This window comes from Oreochromis niloticus, linkage group LG3 (assembly GCF_001858045.2).
Source record: "Oreochromis niloticus isolate F11D_XX linkage group LG3, O_niloticus_UMD_NMBU, whole genome shotgun sequence".
NCBI lineage: Eukaryota > Metazoa > Chordata > Actinopteri > Cichliformes > Cichlidae > Oreochromis > Oreochromis niloticus.
Genome location: NC_031967.2, coordinates 74,221,041 through 74,244,786, shown reverse-complemented (window position 1 = coordinate 74,244,786; position 23,746 = coordinate 74,221,041). Strand labels below are relative to the sequence as shown.

Genomic DNA, 23,746 nt, shown 5'->3' with positions numbered 1-23,746 from the left:
TTCTGAGCCCCCTGCTGTACTCTTTGTACACATATGACTGTGTGGCCACTACCAGCTCCACCACCATCATTAAGTTTGCTGACGACACCGTCGTGGTGGGCCTGATCTCTGACAACAACGAGACGGCCTACCTGAAGGAGATTAGGAATCTGGAGACCTGGTGCCAGAGGAACAACCTCCTTCTAAACGTCAGTAAGACAAAGGAGTTGATAGTAGACTTCAGCACTAAGCAGGAGAGGAACTACCAGACCCCTGTCATCAACGAGAACCCTGCTCTTATTGTTCTACGTTTCTTCATATATTCTTCATATATTTTCTATATTGTGTATTTTTGTTGTACAGCTATTTTATGTTTAACTTTAATTTTTATATTTTAATTTATTCTTTCCTAGTTAAATTTACCCTTTATCTTAATTTTCATATTTATTTCCTATTTCTATTCATAGTCTTTTATTTTAGGTCACGAGCAGTTGTCTAAGCATTTCACTGCATATCGTACTGTGTATGACTGTGTATGTGACAAATAAAATTTGAATTTGATTTGAAAATGGATCGCAGGGATCCAATCCATTTCAAAATCCCAAAGAATGTATTTTATTTCATTTATTTTTTGACATGACATCATCCAGACACCAGTGAAAAGGTAGCAGGATGTGCAGTGGTCACAGAATAGCTTAGCCTGGGGGAATGCAATGCAGGTCATAAAGCGGGTCACATGGCCACCAAAAAGTTGATTGACCAAATATCGCTCAGCAAGATGCTAACTCCAAGTTGCTTTATGATGCATCCATCAGAGTATCAATGCGTGCAAATGTGTAGATAGAAAGCACTTAGAGCATAGATAAAACGGTGCTTGTGAGGTAGGCTGATTGTGTAGAGCGCTTAAGTGCTCAGCGTGCGAACCATTACCAAATCACTATCAACTCAAGTTGCTGAGCTTCTACCTTGTAACTGAGATCACTTAAGACCAGTCACCACTATTTTGGATAAACAAATGATTTTGGCTCATTATAGAACCAATAGTCTTTAACTGGGCAGGGCATGCAGGGAAATCTATTGTACATGACAAACTTGTGGCTGCATTGCTGGATGGCTTATTACTCCGATAAACTATAGCTGTTTGTAAATGTGAAGCTCATATTAACTCAAAAATTATTTTTTTTCTGGCAGTTATAGTGTGGATGTGCTTCAACTTCATTTCTTAACACAGATTTACAGGCCCAGAGTAAAGCTACCCCAGAGGAGAAGCCCTGATGTTACCCAAAAGACAATATACCTAACTTTTTCTTTTACTTATTCTCCACTATAGCAAAAGGAGGGATGGTACAACATGTACAGCTTACACAAGAAAAGGGATTTCAGATTTACTCTAAAAGAATTTTATGCCCAGATAAGCCTTTTGATAATCTATAAATATACTTAAGACAACTCACATGATGTAAAGGTAAAAAGTGATTCTTCTTAAAATGGGTAGAAATTTCCCTTCTAGTAAAAAATACAGGTGAAGCAGCCAAACCCTTACTGCAAGAAATCATCAGCAATGGAACGCAGACAACACCTGATGAAATAGTCAGGGTGGTTTGGCCTGAAAGGTTCAGTCTGTTTTAGGTTGTGGTGGTTTTCAATCATTTTTTATGAATGAGAAACATCCATGTGACTCTCTCACACAAACACAGGGAAGATGTAAATGAATTACTGACCCTCAAACTTTTCTTTAGTCCTGATTTTATTAAAAGTAACTACAGTAATAACAGTACAGAAGATTCACAGCTACTTCACTGACAGTTTACTTGTGCACATTCTCTATAGCAGCTTCATATGGTGATGCCATTTTCTCCTCAGAGACCTGAGATTTAAATCCTGTGTTTCCCTAGTAAATATAACAACTATGAGGTCCTTTGTGAAATCTACTGAATTCTAAAACTCTAAAAATAGAATTTTGTGGTCATTTCATTTCAACCTCAAATATTTTGAGATACCAGAGGATGAAGTTTTCCTTTCAGAGCTAAATGTACCTGATTGTTTTATCTCCCCGAGTGGCTCCACTGATATGGACACAGTAAATGCTCCTTTAGGATGCTGGAAACACTATAATAGTCAATAACACTATCATAGTGTTAATGACGCTGTTCTACCTAACTGATTCCCTTACTACCATAAAAATCACAAAAGACTGGATAGACAGATAAACATCGATCTGCCACTTTGTTGTAAAATGCAAATCGAAAGTATCTGAGGTATGTTAGCTTTGTGGACACACATGGCTGCTTCTGGTTTTACCTCAGACATTGGGAGGCACTAGTATCAAAGATAGATTTGAGTACAACATGGTTTGTTGTGTTCAGTTATCCACAGGTCAGTCGTTGGCACTGTTCACAGTAGAGTTTAACATTTCAAGGAACTCCTTGAAGCTGGCTCTAAAGTGTTTGCGGGCCACATAATAGCTGCCCCTAGACGTAGCTGATTGTTAAGCAAGCAATCAAATTCACAAGGAGCCTTCCGCTGTTTGAACATGTGATAAAAAACAACAGATGGATAGATTCCATTTATTATGTCTGGTAAAGATTTGCTGATTACACTAAGGAGCGGACTTAAATTTGTATGAGAGCAAATGGATGCAAAAAGTCTCATGATATGGCAAAAAGAATGGCACAAAAGGAGGGTGGGTGTGATGTTTGGTGATGCATGTTGTACCTTCATCCCTAACAATATTGCCTCTAATGGTTCTTTTACAGAAACATTCACTAATTAAAAACATTGGCTGATGGATTTAAAGATCAAATTTGATAAAGATGTCTCACACCAAATGGCTTCCGATATTTTACAAAAGATTCTTATAAATGAACAACTAACAACTAATATAAAAAAATCCTTCATATTTCCATGTGTAAGAAGTTTATTGAACATTGCTGTTGTATGAATTAACATGTTAACACTAACAATCAGCATTATGGGTAGTGCATTAGGAGAGACTCACCTGAAGTGAAGTACTTCCGGAAATAAAATGAAAGACCGCCAGAAACCACAAGAACGAGAACCAGGAGAACCAGGAGAGCTATGGCCCAGGATGGAAACCATTCTGTGGAGAAACACAAAGAACAACCTTTGACCTCTGACTCTATCCTCTCATCACATAACCATATAGTTATAGTCTCTGGCTCTTTTTGTTTTGAAGGGCAGCTAAAGTGTACTCTATGAAACACTGCTGTGGTTATCAATTACTGAGAACTCATAAATAGTTTGGGGGTCAAATAATCAAAATCTGTAGTTAGAATGCAAAAAAAGAAGAAGAAAATCTGACAAAAGAAGATTCTAAAAAAAAAAAAAAAAAAAAAATCACAATTATTATGCAGTATTCATATATTATTCACAACAGAACATAAGTAAGAATTGTTGCAATTTTATGCATAAATGAGATGAGTCCACTGTCTGAGACTGCTGGGTCTAGAGATGCTTTTTGAGTAAATCTTTGAGGAGTCTGATGGCTTGTGGGAAAAAACTATTTCGTAGTCTGGAGGATCTTTCTCCAATGCTGTGATAGCTTCTACTGGATGGGAAAAGGACGAAAACTCCATGTGAGGGGTGTGAGGGGTCAAGCACGGTGCAGGAGGCCTTACTGATGCAGCAATTCCGATGATCTTGGGAGCAAAAGGTAAATAGACTGACTCTTAGATAGCGCTTTTCTACTCTCACTGTGTACTCAGAGCGCTGTATACAGCATGCCACATTCACCTATTCACACAATCACCATCTTCTGTGTGTTTTTTTTTTCTTTTGTTTTTTAAGTGCGTAACGATGTCACGGTCCTGGGTCTTGTGACCGAGCGGTTTCAGTTTCTTGTGTTTTTTCATTTTGTATTATGGTCGTTATGTCTGTACCCTCTCCGTGTTCTCTCCTCCTCCTCTCTGCATCTCTGTTTTCTTCCTGTGTTACGTTTAAGGTCTGCGTCTTGGGTCAGTATTTTCAGTCCCGTATCCTTCCTGTCTTGTTATGCGTAATTATCCTCAGCTGTGCTCCCACCTCACTCATTACCTTCTGTATATTTATGTCGGAATCTCCCTCTGTTCCGTGTTGCGTTGTCCCTCATGGCTGCGTTTCCCTGTGTTTCCTTGCGGTTCAGTTCCTCATTTCCCAGTTTGGTTTAGTTCTTTGTTTTCCCTGTTCTCCTGCAATAAAGCAGTGCTTCTGAGTTTACTCCTCATGTCTCAGTGAGTTTGCATTTGGGTCCAATCACTGCCAGCACACAGCTGAAACATGACAAATGAACCATTCACAGATATTCGATCTGATGGATGCATCAGAGAGCAACTTTGGGGTTCATATCTCGGTTGATAAATAGGTTGATCATGTTTAAGATTGAAGCATTAATTAATGGCAGGACTTCTTTGAACAGTTTTGTAGGAATGGGGTCTAAAAGACACGTTGATGGTTTGGAGGAATTAATTATTGAAGTTAACTCAGAAAGATCAATTGGAGAAAAAGAGTCTAACTTAACATTGATGGTACTAAAAGTAGCTGTAGATAATGTTACATCTGTGGGATGATTATTGGTAATTTTTTCTCTAATGATAAAAATGTTATTTGTGAAGAAGTTCATGAAGTCATTACTAGTTAACGTTAAAGGGATTGTTGGCTCAGTAGAGCTCTGACTTTTTGTCAGCCTGGCTACAGTGCTGAAGAGAAACCTGGGGTTGTTCTTATTTTCTTCAATCAGTGACGAATAGTAAGATGTTCTGGCTTTGCGGAGGGCTTTCTTATAAAGCAGCAAACTATTTCTCCAGGCTAAATGATGATCCTCTAAATTTGTGACACGCCATTTCCTCTCCAGTTTACGAGTTATCTGCTTTAGGCTACATGTTTGAGAATTATACCACGGAGTCAGGTACTTCTGATTTGAGGCCTTAGTTTTCACAGGAGCTACAGTATCCAGAGTCGTACGTAGTGAGGAAGTAAAATTATTAACAAGATAATCGACCTCTGTTGGAGTAGCGTTCAGATAGCTGCTCTGCTCTATGTTGGTACAGGGCATTGAAGATGATAACAGTGGGTGGATTATATTCTTAAACTTAGTTACAGCACTTTCAGAAAGACATCTACTTTGATAAAGTCTACTCTCCACTGCTGTGTAATCAATTATTATAAATGTGAATGTTATCAGGAAATGATCAGACAGCAGAGGGTTTTCAGGAAACACTGTTAAATGTTCAGTTTCTATGCCATATGTTAAAACAAGATCTAGAGTGTGATTAAAGTGGTGGGTGGGTTCTTTTACATTTTGAGAGAAACCAATTGAGTCTAATAACAGATTAAATGCCATGTTGAGGCTGTCATTTTTAGCATCTACATGGATGTTAAAATCACCCACAATAATTATTTTATCTGAGCTGAGAACTAAATCAGATAAAAAGTCTGAGTCTATTTACACCTACAGGCCAGTGGACACTCTTTCAAGGATGAGGATGTTCACATCCTGGACAGGGAGGAACACTGGTTTGAGCGCGGAGTCAAGGAGGCCATTTATGTGAAAAGGGAAAGACCATCTCTGAATCGAGGAGGGGGCCTAAGGGTACATCTTTCATCATCTTACAATGAGGTATTCCAGGGATAATGGACAGAAAGTATTTACAGAACACTGTTATAAAAAGAAATCATTTTCCTGAACTTTATGACAAAGTTCAGGGGATTTTTGCTTTTCTCAGTTTAGAGATATTTGCATATTGACCGAAGAGCCTTCCATGGACAAGCAGCAATCCACATCTCTGCCTGTCTGTGAAAGTTTGTTACTGAATGCCATTGAAAATTAATCACAACAGATTTTTAGATTTTAGATTTTTACATTAGTGTTAAAATCCCATAAAAGTATGCATTCCAGACTATGTTCATTTAACTGGTATTAAAAAAAACTAGGTGAAATTCTTGCCTCTCTTTTGCAAAATGTAGTGAAATTATGTCTTATTATTAGCCTAAGTCTAAATAAATCTAAAGAATAACTCAGAATTTTATGTTGCGACCTAACAGAAAAATGAAGGACATGCTCATAATTCATACAGAGGTCGGATGAACTAACAATCAAGCAAACAATAGAATAAGTGAAAAATTCAGTTCTACCAATCTCAGAAATAACTTCCATGTGTGGTTTGAAATTTTTGAGGAAGCTTGTGTGAAAGAATATTATTTCTCTGCATTTCATTTTCTTTTAATTTGTATATATTTAATATATTAGATTGAAATGTATGAAATAAGAACTGTTTACTGCATATAGTTTTGCTGATTTTCAGTCTGAATGGTCAAACTGAGTGTAGTTTTATCCATTTATTTTACATTTTCAAAACTTAACTGTAAGATTTTATGTTTTAATGGTTGAAGAGCTTACAATGAAGTCAAAGTCAACTTTATTGTCATCTCTGCTATGTACAGTTCAGTATATAGAGAGACGAGGCTCCAGTTCCGTACAGTGCAAAACAACAACAATAAATATAGGAAGAATAAGAAGAATAAATATATATACACTTGAGACTGAGGTAAGGGGAGTAAGTATACACTTTGAGGTAGAGGAGTTAGTAGCAGTCTAAAATTTACAATTTACAGTTGAGATTTAAAGTGATTTTGAGGTGGTTTAAAATGACCAACATAGCAGCTTTACAGATTACAATGTGAAATAAAGTGACCAACATGAGCAGGTTTCCTGAGCTACCAAAGACTGTGAAATTCAATTCAGTTTTATTTATACAGCACCAAATCAGAACTGTGACCTTGGTGAGAATTATATTGTAAGGCCTACAATATACTGAGAAAATTAACTGCTCAAGTCAAGGTTTTTGTGAAGAAAGCGCCATCTTTTGGTGACACTCTGCAGTTGAGTGAAAGGGGCATGTTTATAGTGGAAAGTAGATACGCCCCAATGGAAGGACGGGGGACGCAGTGACTTACTGAAAGCAACAACTTTTAGAGTTGTGTCAGAGCAGTGTAAAAATAGGTGAGTGAAGAAGAAACGCTCAACAAAAACTTTAACCACACTTTCCAACTCGTTCTCTCCACCTACCCAATCAATATGGGTCATTTTCATCTCCCTCAGTGTTCACCTTCACATACAACCTCTCTCTGCTGTACTTCTGGCCTCCCATGACTCCTGTCTACTTCTTCCTCTCCCTGACAGACTCATTGTGACTTTGCTAACATCTTTCTTTAAATACTTTCCTGTGAATCCTGATTCCACCACAGAGTCTCCTTGCCCTTTTTCCTCTGTCCAGATGATTAAAAAAACAACAACACATTCTTAGACGTTTCCCTCAGCACTACAGCTGTAAGATGTGTTAGAACAGTTTAGGGACTATTTGACCTCTGACCTTTCTCCATAGCACTGACTTTTGATCTATAAGTACAGCAGGTATTTGGGTTTGTTGCTGACCTTTGACCTGCAGTTGTATTTCTTTCAGTCTCCGTTCTTCTCTTCCATCACCGATGGAGCAGGTGTAGTTTCCACTGTCTGTCAGTTGTGGTTTTCTCAGAGTGAGGCTGAAGTTTCCAGTGTACAGAGCATCAGGACTCATCGATGTGCGGTTGCTGTAATGCTGGTTTTGTTCTCTGAGATCATCTCCTCCTTTTCGTCGTAGGTGGACAGATTTGGGATGAAGATCACCGTGAGTCCACATCGCTATGGGGTCATCCTCAGGTATTAAACCTGAGAACTTACAGGGCAGCAGGACAGACTCTTCCCCCTTATTTACCTCCACCACCACAGCCAGGGCATGCTGGGAAACTGAGGACACAAACATAAAAACAAATAAACTGCATGCTGTGGGTTTAACTCAGTCCACATTCACGCGCAGCAAGCAGAGAGACCGGTTTATAGTGAGACAATCCAATACTTGAAAAAGTATTCATACCACTTAAACTTTTACACATTTTGCCACCTTACAACCACGAACTTAAATCTTTTTTATTAAGACTTTCTGTAATAGACCAACACAAAGTAGCACATAATTGTTAAGAAGTACAAAAACAATACATGGTTTTCAAAATTTTAAGCAAATAAAAATCTCAAAAGTGTGGTGTGCATTTCTATTCAGCCCCCTGTACTCAGATACCACTAAATAAAATTGAGTGCAACCAGTTGCCTTCAGAAGTTACCTCATTAAATAATGGAGTTCACCTGTTTGTAATTTAGTCTCATTACAAATACACCTGCTCTGTGAATGCCTCAGTGGTTTGTTAGAGAACATTCATGAACATCATCATGAAGACCAAGGAACTCATCAGACAAGGATGAAGTTGTAGATATGTTCAAAGCAGGGTTAAGTCATAAAAATCTATCCCAAGATTTGAACATCTCAAGAAGCACTGTTCAATCCATCATCCAAAAATGGACAAAACTATGCTACAACCACAAACCCAGCTTCCAGCAAAACAATTACCCTAAACATACAGCAAGAGACACAATGAAATAGTTTAGATGAAAGAATATTAATGTGTTAGAATGGCCCAATCAAAGTCCAGACCTAAATCCCACTGAGCATCTGTGGGAAGACTTGAAAATTGCTGTTCACAGACACTCCTCATCCAACCTGGCTGAGCTTGAGCTATTTAGCACCGAAGAATGGCAAACATTTGTCTCTAGATGTGCAAAGCTGATAGAGACATACCCCAAAAAACTTTCAGCTGTAATTTCAATGAAAGGTGGCCCTACAAAGTATCGATGCAAGAGGGGCTGAATATAAATGTGCGGAAGACCTTTCAGTTTGTTATTTGCAATTCTGAAAACAATGTGTCATTTTGATACCACTTCACAATTATGTGCTACTTTTTTGTTAGCCTATCACAGAAAATGAAGTTAAAGAAATGTAAACATTTGATCTATAAAGACCTGGCTGCGTGAGAGAGACCTCGCATGTTTGTTAAATGTTTTGAAGGACCTGAAGGTTTTCTGTTTACTGTGACGCAGTCTGCATTAATGATGAGCTGTTTTCAAATCTAATGTTCACACTGTACTGAAAATTGACAAATTAAAGTTAAAAAAAAATCACTATAAAGCAGGGGTGTCAAACTCAAATACACAGTGGGCCAAAATTCAAAACTGGAACAAAGTCGCGGGCTAACGTTAATATTTATTGAAATATATTTATTCCGCCAGATATAAGAATGAATCTTTTCTTATGGACTCAAACACATTTTGCTGAAAAACTGAATATGGAACAAGCAAAGCTTAATACTAAACAATATATATATTAGCTGTATAATACCAGTAGGCCAGCTCTAATAGTAATTTGGCATGGCTTCGCGGGCCAAATGTAATTAGGCTGCGGGCCAAATTTGGCCCGCGGGCCAGAGTTTGACACCTATGCTATAAAGTGTCTCACTGGGCCTCCATGAAGTCTCCGTTTCCCACAGTGGATTCAGATGCATTTGTTTAAAATGTTTTTGTCAATTAAAAAGTCGTTGAATATAATTTTGTGTTTTTTAATTTTACACTGGTCGGTTATTCTAATGTTTCCCTCGTTTAGTCTACTAATAAATTATTCGCCAAGAATATCTCCAATGAAAACATATTTATTTCACTGAAAGAAAAGTCACGCCCGTCACATTCCGTTTCATCTTTAAACCTGTCCATCCAGCTCACCTGGCTGCAGAGCAGCCTCGCACGGATTTTCCCCACAGTGGGACGCTGAGCTGCTTCAGCCTCGACACAAATTCCTCCGTTTTAACAACTAGACGTGGAAAAAGTGACGTTTACTTTCATGAAAAAGTCAAAGATGAGTGTTACCGTCCAGCTTTTGTATTACAACAGAAAATGATACTCAATGACACTCACGTGTTATCGGATGGGATTGTTTCAGCAAACCGAGACCTGGTGATTATTTCGATCTTTCTGTAACTTTACTTTGTATAAAGCGCCCAAACCCTTTAAAATTTCACGAATAATAAGTCATTATAAAAAGTGTTTGTGAACTCAAAATCAAGAATGTGAGATACTGTTTGTCCGTGATTTAGACAGCCCAGTGCGCGCTCCCGACGCAGGGGACACCACCGTTCCTCTTCACTCTTTCACTAGTAAAGACACTAAATCGATATCTTCCTGTATGTGTGTATGTCGCTAAAGAGTCTGCGGTACAACATCATTCAGAGAGGTTCTTACCGTTAATAAGCAGCAGCAGCAGCAGCAGCAACATCTTCATCCTTCCTTAAAAACCACAAAGTCCTGTTAAATCCCCACGGAGCAGCTCCCACACACTCCTGCTCCTCCTCCAGCTGTGATTCTGAGAGCAGATTAGTTTCGGTTTGACCGCAAGTATCAGTGTGAGGCGGAAGTCTCACAGAGCTGTTAAATAACGTGAGACATCCCAGAACTGAAAAGAAAAAGAAAAAAAAACTCGTTGCCTTAAAAAAATGACCTTACTTAGGGCAACTTATTCATTTTGAGTAACGGCAGGTCACACCTGAAACACTCCCGTCTCTGACCGAACTACTCTAATCATGAGAACCAATCACAGCTGAGAATGCACTCCGCAGGTTCAACCAACAGTAACATTAGAGCCTGCGCTGGATTCCAGCAGGTGTGGTGCAGATCCGGTAGATCCGGTGGGGATTAGTTAGTTAGAGCACTTCATCAATAGACATAAGAAGACTTTTTAAAAAAGGAAACGAAGGATGAGGAGGAGCTGCTGTAGCAGACACTGAGATCCACACACCTCTAACACTCCATCACGGATCCACTTTCTCATCTAAGCCGATTCCACAAACAAATTCATCACTCATAACGAAGTCATTAATAAATAATCACAAACCTGTGAAGGTGTAGACATTAAATCATACTATGTATTAATCAATATGATCAGTTATAATCATTATTAATAATTGCTCATGAGTATTAACCTTAATAATGCTGACTTTGTAAAAACCAGTTAATCCATGGGGAATAATATCAGGTCAGAACTCTGTGCAGACCAGTCAAGTTCGTCCACACCACACTGTCTCATCCATGACCCTAATGGACCATGGCCAGACTCGTTGCACATGTGGCATCCTGTCACGGTACCACGGAGCTCCTGAGAACGAGCCATTCTTTCACAGATGTTTATAGATGCAGTCTGCATGGCTAGGTGCTGACATTGTATACTTGTGACCATAAAGGGGTGAAACACCTGAATTTATTGATCTGGATGGGTCAGTGAATGCTTGTGTATGCATGTCTGTGTATTTAAGGCATGTCAGACGATGGCAGAGATTAACCCTTCATTGACCAAGTATCATACAGGCCACCTGGACTTCTTTGAAATCATACTATAAGTAAATGCTTTCGCCCCCTTTTTTCAGAACAAACTCAGCTTTCAGTATCTGTAGTCTGTATTCTGTAGCAGTCATTTTACATTACTGCATTGTTATGACAATGGAACAATAGTTTAAAGTGAAAAAAAAACAGACTCTGTTTTTTCAGATTTATGGTAAAGTGGAAACTGCGTTTTAGTGACATCTAGTATGCATTTGAAGACACTACCACTTAGTCTCAGACTAGTTTGAAACAAATCAAGCATAGATAAATACAACTCAACCTCAAAAACTGCAAATGGAGAGTAAAGTAATGTAAAATTAAAATACTGCAAAACTTAAGGGAAAACTAAAATTAAAAGGGAAATTGACATGACTGTGAGTCACTGTGAGACTGTGACAGAATCCAGTTAAAATAAACACCAGCAGGAAATGGTCTGTGCACATCTGCAGCTGCATTAAATATCAACCATTCAGTGGTGACTTTGTGTTTTGATGTTTTGGTACCATTCTTTATTCATGGCTGTGTGAGCCCACACATAAAATGGTCTCAGGATGCTTTACTGTTGGCAGGAGACAGGACTGATGGTAGCACTCACCTTTTCTTCTCTGGACAATCCTTTTTACAGATGCCACAAACAATCAGAAAGGGGATTCATCACAGAAAATGACTTTACTCCAGTCCTCAGCAGTCCACTCGCTGTACTTTTGGGAGAACATCAGTCTGTCTCTGGTGGGGTTTTTTGGAGAGAAGTGCCTTCTTTGCTGCCTTTCTTGACACCAGGCTATCTTCCCAAAGTCTTCACCTCACTGTGCATGCAAATCCACTCGCACCTGCCTGCTGCCATTCCTGAGCAACCCCTCTACTGGTGGCACTCTGATCCTGCAGCTGAGAGACGGTCCTGGTGTTTGCTGGACTTTCTTTGATGCCCTGAAGCCTTCTTCACAACTATTGAACCTCCTTACTTGAAGTTATTGATGATCTGATAAATAGTGGATTTAGGTGCAATCTTAGTAGCAACAACATCCTTTCCTGTGAAGCCCTTTTTATGCAACCCAATGGTGGCTGCATGTGTTTGTTTGCAGGTAACCATGGTTAACAGGAAGAACAATGATTTCAAGCATCACCCTCATTTTAACACATCCAGTCTGCTGTTCTAACTCAGTCAGCACGACACAATGATCTCCAGCCTTGTGCTCATCAACATTTTCATCCGTGTTAAAGAGAAGATCATTGAAATGATCTCAGCAGCTCCTTTTATGGCGGCAATGAAATGCAGTGGAAATGGGTGTTTTGAGATCAAGTTCATTTCCATGGCAAAGATGAACTTTGCAATTAATCTGATGACTCTTCATAACCTTCTGGAGTAGATGTTACCATGATTAAAACTGAAGCAGCAAATTTTTTGTGAAAACCAATATTTGTGTCATTCTCAAAACTTTTGGCTACAGCTGCATTTTTTACGCTGGAACAAATAATTTGTGGGCATCTTATTGTGTATTGAGTATTTTTAAATGGTTGTACAAAAAATGCCAGATGCAGTCGGTGCATTTTTAGGTAAATAGCAGTGTTGGGCAAGTTACTTTCAAATAGTAATTCAATTATAGTTACTAGTTACTTCTTCAAAAAAGTAACTGAGTTAGTAACTGAGTTACAATATTCTAAAAGTAATTAATTACTTGGAAAAGTAACTATTGCGTTACTTAAAAAAAAAAACAAAGAACGTTTAACCCTCTGGCGTCCAGGGTATAATTGGCCATTTTTTTACTACTCTTGATTTTCTCTCCACATTTTACCTTTAAAAACTATTTGCTTTGCCTTGTTTGGTATCATTCTTTTTAGCGCAACCTCACGTGCCTGAATTTACAGTTATGTTCTCATTTTGTCATACTGTATAACCAGAATTGATCTAAAATCAGACAAAAAACATAAAATCAGAGTAGAAAAAGTTATATTTTTACTGTAACAACCATAAACATGTTTAATGAATCATATTTCATAACTTCAAATGCAAATATTAATTGTCAATTTTAAAATCCTATGCACAAGTTTTGCAAACAACAAAGTTATTTGCATCCATTTACCTTTTACCCTTTTTTTAAATAACCATTTCAAACTATTTACAGAACAATCAGCTGTTCTTCAATAAGATGCCACACAAATTATTTGTGCCACTCCAAAAAAATCATTTCTGTCCACTATAAAGGAGAACATCACAGCCTGATACCTGCAGGTCTGACAGCAGCAGGTGTATCACTCCTGTTTCTACCTGGAGACAGCAGTCGCCTCATTGTTCTGACACACAACACAAAACTATCCACAACACTACACACTAACTACACAAGACAACACATTAACTACACACTCCAAACATGCTAAACGTCACAAATCTCACATCTCAAAACTCGCTCTCTCTCTCTCTCTCTCTTTTCCTGCTCTCTCTCCCTCTCTCTTTCTCTCTCTCTCTCTCTCTCGCCGTCACTCCTAAAACTTCCCCTGTTTTGTTTTGTTTTTTTGCTCATAAACAGAGAGTGCTTGCTAGCGCTAACGTGGCGAAACTATTGAGGAAAAAACGCCGCGTATATATCGTTTATCATGACTCTGGTTTTACGTGGCCTATCGACACAATTTATAAACTAGCACCTTGTTGCTTTGTCTTTAAGTGGTCATGTGATCGGCTTACCACGACTACTTTATTCTTCCTCAGTCAAACAGCAGCACTCATGCGATTGTTTTGCCTCCTTAGCTCCAGGTGTTGTGCTAGACAGTGATCGTGATTACCGTCCGTGCGGGAGCGCGCAGCTGCTTAAAGCTGTAGCGCCCAGATTACTTACAGCTACTTCCTGCAGCTGATATAAGATGCGTGAACTGAACACAGCTTCAACTGTTTGTTGAAAAATAGTAACGGACCGCGTTACCTTGTTAGTAACTGTAACGGCGTTGTAACGATAGGAATAGTAATTAGTTAGATTACTCGTTACTGAAAAAAGTAACGCCGTTAGTAACGCCGTTACTTGTAACGCCGTTATTCCCATCACTGGTAAATAGTTGTATATAACTTTATTGTTTACAAAATTTATGCATACATTTTTAAATGTACAAATGCATATTTGCATTTCAAATTATGAAAATCATTCACTAAACACGTTTGTGGTTTTTACAGTAAAAAAAATATAAAACATATAAAAATATAAAAATAAAATAAAATATAAAAATGTAAAACTGCTAGGATTTTATGTTTTTGTGTGATTTCAGATCAGTTGTGTTAATACAGTATGTCAATGAAAAAATAACTGTAAATTCAGACACATGAGGTTGTGCTGAAAAGAATGATACAAAACAAGGAAAATAGTTTTTAAAGGTGAAATACACATGTAAAATCAAAAGTAGTCAAAAAATGCCAGCTTTTGGACCTCAGATCAACAAATTATGCTTTCAGAATTTTATATTAATTGGGCTACATACTTATTTATTATATGAACTATACCGTACATAAATTCAGATGTTTTATGTAACTGAAATGTTTATTATGTGGGCTAAAGAAAATGTGTATACTTACTCAATTTGATGTATTTTAAGCATATATAATGCACATCACGGGATGTGACACCATAGGTATAAAGAAATGGCTTTGATTTTGCCACCTCATTTGATTTCAATGGAACCTTCAGACGATCTCTCTAGATCTGCCCCTGAATTCACTGTGGCAAAAGCTCCATTTGATTCCAAAGCAGCTGAAATACGTCACCATGATCACATGGATCAAGTTTATCATTTAATTCATTTAAAGAACCATATTAGTCACTTTTCAAGGTTAAGTTTGAAATGATGTCACATATTTGAATTTCCAGGATCAATAACACATCAGAAAGGTTATCAGAACACCATCAGCGAGTGAATCACAACATTAAGGTGGATGTGAAATAAACGCCGCTGGTCTCCTGGCTGGAGTCAAGTGCTCAGGAACCGCCTACAAAGTGCAACACCACAAAGACATGTTGCTGCTCCAATCATGTACAGTGGTGTTTCTCCCAGATTACTTTTTACTGCAGGGCCATCTGGTCCTATCCATCATTCTGCCGTAATAAATACAAATGTGATTTTTTTAAATTAGGAGATTAAATAACTTCTTACAGTGAAAATCTAAAAATTCCTCATTACCCACTTTTATCTCACCACTTTTACTAATATATACATTTACAGTGATGAACCCCACACTTTGAGGAAGTAATTTAAAGGAGACGTCGATTAAAAAACACAGTCACCAAACTTTAATGTGTTTTGTTAGTGTTGCACTTTGTAGACGGTCCCTGAGCACTCCTCTCACTCTAAAGCTCAGTCTAGGTCTGAGGATGCTTTTAAAACCAACTCATACTCTGCTGTCTGCCTTCATAATGAGGATGAGTGTGGACTTTTATTAATGCTTATACCACGATGGTGTCAGGGTCACAGCACTCACATTTATGGAAGGGAGCGATATACACCTGTGATTAATGTCTCACAGTAAAACCATGAAATAAAGGGTCTCAAAGGATCGATATTATCACATCTCTTTATTTTACTTTCACTTAATTTCTAAAGCACTTTAAAACAACATAACAGCTGATCAAAGTGGTGCACGAAAACAATGAAAAAATAATCTGATATTCTAAAAAAAAATACACACATTTGCTGATAATACAAGTTCATTTTTGTTCCTGTTTGTTACTGAGTAAATGATCTTATGACACTATATACTTTAATATTATGTGATAATGTCCTTTGTGTTTGTATGTTGTAACATTACTGTGAGAACGCTCCTCTTCCTCAGAGGATCCACCTGTGCTTCCTCTCCTCTCTCCTCCACCTGTTACAATGAGGGAACGTCCTCCATGATGGAGGAGCTGCTGGAAAGTGCTGAGAGTTTCCTCCAGAGTGAGACCTCTGTCACAGTTCAGAGGATCTACGGCAGCAGAGACCTTCATGGACACTAAAAGTCTCAAACACACAACAACAACATCACACTGACTCCACTCTGACATCACTGATCAATAATCAAAGAACACACAGATCAAACTGATTGATCAGCCATCAGAGGAGTCGGATCAATGGAGCTGCTTCTGTTCCTGATGTCCCCTGTTTGATCCTGGACCTGAACTCTCCCTGCAGAGGAGACACAAGACAGTCAGACGCGCACGCACATACACACACACACACACACACACACACACACACACACACACACACAAACAAACCTTTGACTTTGAGCTGCACTGTTTTGTATCTCCAGATGTTTGTGATGTATGCTACACATCTGTATTCTCCACTGTCTCTCTCTGTGGGTTGTTTCAGGGTCAGACTGAGGTCTCCAGTTTTCAGCAGGTCTTCATCCATCTTCGTTCGGTGTTTGTAAACCTGGTGCTGTTTGTCAGGCCAGTATGAGCCGTTCTCATACACGTTGACTCTCAATAATGGATCATAACGCCACCATGCTACTTCAGCATCTCCAGGCAGGTTTTGTGTGGTTCTGAAGGGCAGCTGGACAGACTCCGCCCCCTCCTCCACCTCCACCTGACAGACTGAGAGGACAACAAACACAACATGAGCTGTACAAAGTGTGATTGGTGTTGACAGAGCAGCATCATGTGACTCTTGTTCTGCACTAAATGAAGCGATGGAGTGGCGCCTCCTTCAGGCAGAGAAACAGCTCATGGAGAGAAATAATTATTAGAGCAAAAACAAGAGTGCCACTCTAAACACTAATACATGTTCAGCTGGACTCGGAGCCTCTGGAGACATTTTGGATATTCCAGTCATAATAACTAACAGGACAGTTTGTGCAAGGTGGAGAAAATCTGCTGCATCATCCCATTGATGAAGCATTCAGCTCCACCCTACAGTTTCTTGCTGCCTCCATCCACCTTGGTTCAAATTTAGCTATTCTGGTCTTTTATCTCATTGGATGATGTTTCCATGTGTATACACATACATGTATTTTATGCACACGTATGTGTTCTTGTGTGTGAATGTGTACATTTTTGTATATGTATGTGCATATTTGGATGTACACATATTTTTTTTACAAACATATATGGATGTCTTACAATGTTTTCTATAATGTTTTCATCTTATCTATTTTAATTCTTTTTATTATATTATCCCTCTGTTCAGCACTTTGGCCGACACTTGATGTCTTTTAAATGTGCTATATAAATATAAATAAAGATGACTACTCTTCTTAATGTTGAAGATTTGAGTAGTCAGGCTTTTCTTCTGAAAGATTTTGCAACTTCCCATCAGCTTGATTTGATGTTTTGAACAGAAACATGATGAAATCTGGAGAGGACTGTCTAGTCTGACCCTCTGACCCTACATATGATTGTTTTAGTCAGCCTAGAGAAAGTGGCTGGGATTTCATTGTACATCTACAATGACAATAAAAGGCTGTTTAATTCTCTATGAATTTGTAAGAGGCACACACAGACATAAACAAACCTTTGATTTTGAGCTGCACTGTTTTGTCTCTGATGAGGGCCCCATGACTCAAGATTACACATCTGTATCTCCCACTGTCTCTCTCTGTGGGCTGTTTCAGGGTCAGACTGAGGTCTCCAGTTCTCAGCAGGTCTTCATTCATCTTCGTTTGGTCTCTGTAATCATGGTCCTGTTCTGTAGACCTGTTCTTTTGGTCATTCTGATACACGTGGACTCTCATTAATGGATCATAACGCCACCACTCCACTCTAACATCTTCAGGCAGGTTTTGTGTGGTTTTGAAGGGCAGCTGGACAGACTCCACCCCGTCCTTCACCTCCACCTGACAGACTGAGAGGACAACAAACACAACATGAGCTGTACAAAAGCTGTGTCACAATTCAGCGACCGCACGCTTCGTAGTGCGCATTTGGAGACCGATTACGTCACAGCGACGCAACGGTTTCCCAATTCAAGCGTACTCCAAATGCAGTCAACAAATGCGCAGTTCATTTCCCCAAATTTGAAGTCTGGAGCTGTGTCCCAAGATATAGGCCGCATCCTTCGAAGCCCGAGAAGGCTGGAATTGCGTGGCTGTGAAATGGGACGGTCTAGCCTTCAGATTTGCATCACCGCTGTCTCGGTGGAGTCTGCTCAGCCGTCTGCTCCTTGCTATCTAAAATATAACAGGACACTGGTGTAAATTCTCGACCGTCTCACACTTCTGTTTAATCAGTTTTCTGTTTGACGTTTATTCAGCTGTGTGAAAACCAAGGAGGAATCCACCTGATGGATTAATAAAGTTTTATTTAATCTAATCTAATCTAATCTAATCTAATCTAATCTAATAACTTTGATCTCAGCCAACCCGATTTACTCCGGAACAAATAAAGCACTGAAAAAAGCCAAATAATTACATTTTTAAGTTATATATCATGTTTAACTTAAGTAGCGAAAGACAGTGGGGTCTGAAAACGATGAAGCCGGGAGTCCGCTGCTCTCTCTGGCTCGAGTGACCATGGAACGCCCCGGCCCCGGAGATGATAAAATATTTCTTAACACCCTGATAGCTTGCTGAAGAACTCGAGTTTCTTCTCCCCCCTCAATGCTGTCAGACACTTGAAAGTGACCCGCGCGTGCTTCTCAGCCAATCACAGCGGTACAGACACCCAGCCTTCCGTTTCCATTAAACTCTTTCATTCACATACATTATTCTCTTGCATACATATATTTTCTTCAGACATGTATGCATTCTCTTCTTACATACATATATATTATTTGTGAGATTAAATGCATATTGAACGCATGTAAATGAGAGCAAAATGTAGGAATGCATAGATGAAAATGCATGTATGTTAGAGTGAAAATTTGTAAATATGTACATTAAAATACATGTATAAGAGAGCACAATATTGCAATGTGTGTGTTAAATATGTGTAAACATGAGAATAAAAATATCTAAATATAAAAATTAAAATAAAACTATGTGAGAGTGAAAGAATGAATTTTGGCTTGTACGGCCCCTCATAGAAGGAACAACATTTGTCTCTTATGTATAATACATCTATATATACACTGTCAAAGATACTTGTCTTTGAGTGAAGATTTAAGGTGATAGGAAATATAAATAAATTCAACTTGAATCTTTACTGAAGCTCAGAATTTGACACAGAGTTCAAACTCACTGCTGTAATAAATCATAATAATCTAATAATAAATATAATATTGGCCATATTATATTTACCACAGTGAGATGATTTCAGTCTCATGAACTAATGAAACTAATTTTTATTTACTAACTAATCTTAAAATGACTGTTGAGTACAAAAATCATTTCTGTCAAACAAAGCTGAATGAAACGTTACTCGCGGTTAGTATCATGGTTGCTAGGCAACCTGAGCAGCGCGACAAAGGGTAGACCGTCCCATTTCACAAGCCTCTCACTTCCGCACTTCTCGTACTTTGTAGTACTCGCGTGCGGTCGCTGAATTGTGAATTCATCACTTCATAGATTTATTTGAGCACTAAAATCAGAGCTGCTTCTATTTCTAATATGACAGCTGTACATTAGAGCTGGAACACTTTAAATGTGAGCCATAAAAACATGATACTCTACAAGTGCATTCAGCTCTGACACTGTCACATCATGAAGGAGACGTGGAAATCACTTTGTTACACAAATCAAAGTCAAATCAATTCTATTGATGGAATATTGTGTGATCAATAGACTGATCAGTTTCTAATCTGTCATCTATCAGCTGGAAATCCAGCAGTGTCAAACAGACTTGGCAGCAGATTAGGACCAAACACAAACACATGGAGACTTTTTCTTCATCAGCAGTTGCAGGTAAATTGCAGCAACAATGCGACTCAGACAGTTTCTCTATAACTGCAGGGCTTCCTGCGCTGCTGTTAGTCAGATACGGATCAACAGGTTGTGGATAGAAAGCAGATTCCTTCAGCAGAGGATCCATATCACACTTGAAGCATGTCGTCGGGAAACAATCAGTGAAAATGGGACACTTTGAGCCAATTTGAGCCTCAAACTCTGAACGTAACCTGCTGCAGACCAGCTGATGTGTTCAGTTACCATGGTGAGGAATTTCACAATAAAGGAGGCGTACGCTCTGTCTTTTCCCGGCCCGACGCTCTGGGACATTTTAGACAAGTTTCCTGGCAGAATACGATCCCGTCCGGAGGCCGACACCATCCTTATCCACATGGGCACAAACCGGATTCCAAACAGCGCTCCCACTTCCTCAAACTGGACTTTGTGTGTCTTTGTGAGGCTGTGAAACAAGCCCACCGTAGTGTTTGTATCTGCGGCCCCACTCCCACCTGTGGCCGTGGGGCGTTTGGGCGGCTGCTCGGCCTCCACACCTGGCTCTCCTCTGTGTGTGACTCCCACAGCCTGGGCTTTAGAGACAACTTCAATGTCCACACCTGCCCACACCTGCTGACCGCTCCGTCACTGATTCATTTGGATTAAAGTAACAAAACATTTGATTTGATCCAAACTCAAATCATGCCAGAGGCTTTTATTTTGAAGTTAGGATCATTTTTAATGGTCTTCTTAGTCTGTTCATTTAAACACACAGTTGCTCCGCCTGACATTTTTGGCTTTTAGATCAAAACATCAAAGAATTTATTTTATTTGAATGAACTGAAAATAGATTCAAACTAAAAGCTTTTAGAGAATAAACTCCTACATGACCTCTGACCTTTGACCTGTATCTACAGCACTGACCTCTGACTTTCAGCTTCACCTTTCTCTTCAGCAGGATGTTTCCCTCCCTGCTGTAGACGGTGCAGGTGTAGGTCCTGTTGTCTTCATCTGTGGGGTATTTCAGGGTCAGACTGAGGTCTCCAGTTTTCAGCAGGTCTTCATTCATCTTTGTTCGGTCTCTGTAACGCTGGTCCTGTTCTTCAGGCTGGTCAGAGCCGTTCTTATACATGTGGACCTTTGTATTGTAATTGTCCTTCCACTCCACTTTAGCGTCTTCAGGCAGGTGAAGTGTGGTGTTGAAGGGCAGCTGGACAGACTCCACCCCTGAATCCACCTCCACCTGGGGGACTGAGAGGACAACAAAGCACAACATGAGCTTGGATGGAGACATTTGTGTTGACTCTAACAGGCTGAATGCTGCTGCTTCACCAGCTCACTGTTAGATAGAAAGTGGTCAGTGTGAAGAGGAGACGCAGCAGAAAGATGAAGACTGACAGGAAGAAAGCAGTGAACAGACTGTTGGAGCTGCTGTTAGTGGGACAGGACTTTATTCAGTCTCTGAGGACCAGATTTGACTTGATGAAGCAGAGAAACACAGTCTGAGTGTTTCTGTCACACTCACTTCATCACACAGCTCAGTTTGACAACATTTGGAAGAATTTGATAGAAGCCTTCCTTTAGTAAAAGCACCAATAAAACACCATGAAAACACCTCACTACACACAAAACTGCAGTACTGGCAAATTGGACATAAAGTATGAAAAGTCAAAGTACTTATTGTGCAGAAAAATGTTCCCATCAGTCTTCTATGGATCAATATTACTGCTTCGGAGTGGTAGCACACATCCTTCCAGATTCAAGGGACTCAAGTCAAGAGAATTTGAGAAAAGAAAAGAAAAAATCCCAGCCAGCTGCTCCGCACAGTTTCTAAGGACATGTGCATTTATTTTATCTGGACCTGGATTTTTCTCCTCTTTCATCCTCGCTATATTTACAAACCAATGACTCATTGGTATTAATAACTGACTGTTTGGGGAAAAATCGCTATACTCAGCCAATTCTTAATTAAACTCAGTCACAATTATGAAAAAATGTTTAGATCATTTGTAAGTTGAAAGTTGGAGAACCCTCACAAAGAAATAGGGGACTTTTTGGATTGCAAATCCATAGTGGACCCATAGCTCAGGCAGGGCGTGAGCTTTCAGTACAAAGCAATGACTGCCCTTTATCTTTGTATTTACTTTTAGAAAGCTCCTCTCTTTTCACCTGCTTTTGCAACTCTCTGCCGTGAGCAATATCGCCACAGTTAAATTCAATGTTTCCACAATTCATTATGTTTTTCAAAGCTTTGGACACACAAGGTTAATTATTCGGAAATATATGAATTGATTTCCTTGTGATTAACAAGTCCTCACAGACATTAATAAATGCCGGGACTGTCTCCGTTATGGCAGAGAGTGATGACATCAGCAGCAGCTGTCATGGGCACATGACCTCCCTGTCCCCTCCTTGTCTTGTAGTCTCAGTCAGACTGTGTCTCAACATCTGGAATTAGGATTGTTTCAACTCCATTTTTAATCATATTCTTAATCTGTTCATTTTAAACACACAGTTGCTCCGCCTGACATTTTTGGCTTTTAGATCAAAACATCGAAAAATGTATATTATTTGAATGAACTGAAAATGAATTTAAACTAAAAGCGTTTAGATAATAAACTCCTACATGACCTTTGACCTGTATCTACAGCACTGACCTCCACTGACAGTGAGCAGCACTTGTTTCTTCATCAGGATGTTTCCCTCCCTGCTGTAGACGGTGCAGGTGTAGGTGTTTGTGTCTGTGGGGTATTTCAGGGTCAGACTGAGGTCTCCAGGTTCCAGCAGGTTTCTCTTCATCTTCGTTTGGTCTCTGTAATCCTTATGCTGTTCTTCAGGCTGGTCAGAGCTGTTCACATACACGTGGACCTTCCTGTCTTTCATGTCCTTCCACTCCACTTTAGCCTCTTCAGGCAGGTGAATTGTGGTTTTGCAGGGCAGCAGGACAGACTCCACCCCTGAATCCACCTCCACCTGATAAACTGAGAGGACAACAAAGCACAACATTATAACATGGTCACATGACCTCCCTGTCCCCTCCTTGTCTTCTAGTCTCAGTCAGATTGTGTCTCAGTTTGTTCCTGATGTGTTCCTGACTCGTTCTTTGGTAACTAGTCTGCAGCGTCCTGTAAAGTGCTGCAGACATGTTGGATGAAGAGCAGAAGAACAGACAGACTGAGCCTCCACAGTCGGCCATGTCTCACACACATCAGCACAGAAACCATGAAGATCTCATGTGTCTGCTCTGAACATCTGAAGCTCTCCACCACATGACTGAGCACAACTCAAGGAGGAACATTTACTGAAGCTGCTGCAACATTTACTGTCAGCACATGTTTCCATGTCAGCCTGCTGTTTACCACCACAGAAGAAGAAGAACAGCTTGTACACATGCAGCCTCTGTGTCAGATCAATGCAGTGAAGCACACACACTGTTTAGTAAAGTCATGCTGTGGCATTATGGGTAGTGTAGTGGAGACACTCACCTGACATGAAATACTGACGGAAATGAAATAAAAGACCTCCAGAGACAATGAGAAGAACCAGGAGAAATAGGAGGGCTGTGGCCCAGGATGGAAACCGTTCTGTGGAGAAACACAGTGTAAAAAGTATAAAGAATAAAAAACAACATGACCTCTGAACTCTGACCTAAATCTACTGCACTGACCTTTGACATGGTGCAGCACTACTTTCTGTCTCAAGATGTC

General features: G+C 39.5%; 1 long non-coding RNA gene across 1 annotated transcript; it reads right to left on the bottom strand.

The window, feature by feature from the left end:
* Nucleotides 1–16,750: 16,750 nt before the first annotated feature.
* Nucleotides 16,751–22,741, bottom strand: LOC109201491 (uncharacterized). Its single transcript, XR_002061548.1, has 3 exons — nucleotides 22,719–22,741; nucleotides 20,964–20,982; nucleotides 16,751–16,821 (listed from the first exon to the last, which is right to left on the bottom strand). It is a non-coding gene; the product is annotated as an uncharacterized LOC109201491 (long non-coding RNA).
* Nucleotides 22,742–23,746: the final 1,005 nt, after the last annotated feature.